Source organism: Sardina pilchardus, chromosome 24 (genome assembly GCF_963854185.1).
Source record: "Sardina pilchardus chromosome 24, fSarPil1.1, whole genome shotgun sequence".
Taxonomy (NCBI): Eukaryota; Metazoa; Chordata; class Actinopteri; order Clupeiformes; family Clupeidae; genus Sardina; species Sardina pilchardus.
In genome coordinates this window covers 27,509,428-27,512,604 of record NC_085017.1, presented here as the reverse complement: position 1 = coordinate 27,512,604, position 3,177 = coordinate 27,509,428, and the positions used below count along the sequence as shown (strand labels likewise).

The window sequence follows — 3,177 nt, the reverse complement described above, 5'->3', positions numbered from 1 at the left end:
GCCTGAACAGAGTAGGACACTTGCTATGTTCATGATCATGAACATATTGTATCATATTTTAAACTTGCAGTATATCCCTGAACTCAAACTTAAACTATTCTCATTTGCCCTCATTGTAAAGGTTGCTGGACTCTGTGTGCATTGGAAACTGACAATAAAAATGAAAAACTTAATGTTTACTTGCTATCAAAACCATTGTTATTCAAACGTTGACATGTTCACATTATATATGGGTCATGGTTATAGAATTTAACATGATATAACATGAACAAGTTCAAATTACCAGTAAACAGTTTTAAATGGTTGGTAAGCCTACATTAAGCAAAAATAATGATGATACAAAATATCCACAAATGACCATGTTTTATTGTGTTTGCCAAGGGGTGAGGGGGGATTAGTCATTAACTTAGAGAGATTTCAGCTCTGGTGGCAGCAGCGTTGTAGACCTTCAGCTCTGGCGATGGTGGCGTAGACCTTCAGCTCTGGTGATGGTGGTGGTGTAGACCTTCAGCTCTGGCGATGGTGGCGTGGACCTTCAGCTCTGGCGATGGTGGTGGTGGTGCAGGAGGGAGGCGAAAGACAAAATACCCCCTTCCTGCACCACCACTGCCATGTGAAAAAACATAAATAAAATCAAAACTTCCAGGAGGTATTACAATTGTATAGCATTACAGACAACACATAAAAAAAGTTCTAAGTTTGTGTTATGCCATGAAACTTACTTTACACGTCTTACTTTCTCATCCTCTTTTAATATTTCTCCACAATCTCAACCATGACATCATTCTTTCGTTTTAATGTCTTGGGTGACACAAAAATGTAACTGATCACTACTGACAAGCCACATTTTGATCTGATGTATTAGCAGCCACCATTTCACATTCCTTCTCATTTGCAGCACTTGACAAAGAAAGGATAAGAAAATAACCACTTGCCTTTCTACTAGCAGGTCTCTTCACCAGGTGGTCAGGAAGGGAGAACACAGTTGGTACTGCAGTGCAAGTCAGACGATTCCCCTTAACATAATGAATTGGGTATTCATGAAATGGGTTGAGTTGGAATTTACATCACCACACAGTGTTGGTCAGGAAAATGATTGGCTTACATAGGTATCAATGGTGAATTCATGGTATTCAAAATGAAGACTACAGAGATGAGATGACTTGCTGGGCTCCCAGTCTTGTCGTCTTATGTTCACCAGCCATCGTCTCAGTCTGTCTGCATGCTGCACACCTAAAGGAAAACTGTAAAAAAAAATAAAAAAAAACATTCATATGTCAAGCGGTTGTGAAGGGGCATAGTGTATTTATTACAACCATTACAGTACATATGCCTGCCATTCTGTATACAAAGGCCAAAAACATTTAACTCATAATGCCTCCGGGCTGCTGATGACTGTAATGCCATGCTTTGAGTTAGCTAAGTTAGACAGCCTTCATCGGAAAAACGGCTGTCATAACCATAGGGTCATTACATAGTGATGATAGTGTTAACATATTTAATCTCATTAAATATAACCAAGAACTATTAATGTTAAAGTTTGCAATACACCACGTACACGGCTTCTATCACAACTATCACAACATTGTTAAATAAACGAGCAGCTAAACTGACAACAAGGCTAAGATAAATACCTGGTAAGGTAATGTAGCTAGCTACCCGGTAACCTAACGTCAGCTAACTGGACCGCTATTCCTGGCACAATCAGACACATTGATATACTAATAACTAGCAGCTACAACCATTCTTGTACTTAATCCTTTTAAGGATGTCTGACACAGATGACTGTAAAATTAAATTACCTTGCTAAAGTAAATGGCTAAGCGATCCCTAGAGGTAAGCCTTCATAGCCTGCATACTGTAAGTTAGCAAGCTAATATTAAGTTAATATTCACTTACCGAAAAAAAAAACTGCACAGAGCTTCTCTGGGATGGCCCGTTAGTACAACCAACAGCACAGCACGACATGACTGTCAATGTATAAAGTGTAATAACAGCAAATAAAACAAATATGATAAGTTGCCTGACGAACGAACACCACCACAGCCGAGCCTACAGCTACTCCACGGACTGAACGGCTGCAAGCGGCTGACGCTGCGGTCACGCACTGTCAATCAACGCCCTTTTTAGATTTGTTAAAATAACTTTAAAAAAAATAATTTCACAGAGAAAAGAAAAATGGTGTGTATTGAAGCACATTGAAAACTATTTTTTCGAATAACATGTTGTAAATATAAAATTAGTTTTAGGTGAGAAAAGTGACACGGAAAGTTGGCTACTTGGCCATTGAAATACATGGGGATGGGCGGAGCTACGAATTGTACTGCAGCCAGCCACCAGGGGGCTCTGGACTAGCGGTTGCTTCAATTCCAACGGACGACACACTGTCCAGTTCTATATATACAGTCTATGGGAGGATTATTATATGGCTCTCTAGAATGTTGAGGGAGCTCCCATTCACTTTGAATGGGCCTCTCAACGTTCTACCGGTCCGTTATATCTGCATATTGACCGCTCCGAAGGTATAATGACCGCTGCCAATAGCACTCCGCTAGTTGTTGCGGAAGCCACGAAACGGTAGCCAAGTTATTGCTAAAGACACATTGAGATAAGTTGATTTTCTCGTTTTGGCAAGTAGCCATATAATAAGCGCGATAATGTATAGAACGCCGGTCATTATCTGAAAATAATTCCCTTCAGTACGAAGCAAAACCCCTCCGCTGCCTGTCGGGGTTCTGTCCGTCCTGTCGGGAATTATTTTCCGATAATGACCGGCGTTCTATACATTATCCCTTACTTATTCCACTGCTCGGTTGAGTTCCCCATTGTCCTGCGTTCTAGAAGGGTGTGCATTAACTTATGAAGTAGTTCCAATTTGTTGGCCGTATTACACTTGAATATTAATTCGCCAAACTTGTTGTGAAGTTTAAATGCACTGTCACGTTACATACAAGCTGTAAAATACAGACGTTCAGATCATAGTAACGTTTAGCATATGACAGAGGTGTCATTTAGCTAGTTAGGTAGCAGTAGGCTAAGACAAATAGCAATCTTTCAAAGTTAACGTTCATCAGAATCTTGGGATATGCCAGCTTGACAACGGGAGATTAGAACTAACGACTGGCTTTTGGCCATAGCAACCATCCATTTAGAACTAGTAACCGCAGTTTGAGAAAT

General features: G+C 40.2%; 1 long non-coding RNA gene across 1 annotated transcript; it reads right to left on the bottom strand.

Moving 5' to 3' along the window:
* Nucleotides 1–613: 613 nt before the first annotated feature.
* On the bottom strand, nucleotides 614–2,386 carry LOC134073210 (uncharacterized). Its single transcript, XR_009937252.1, has 3 exons — nucleotides 1,900–2,386; nucleotides 1,106–1,244; nucleotides 614–1,016 (listed from the first exon to the last, which is right to left on the bottom strand). It is a non-coding gene; the product is annotated as an uncharacterized LOC134073210 (long non-coding RNA).
* Between the last annotated feature and the right edge of the window lie 791 nt (nucleotides 2,387–3,177).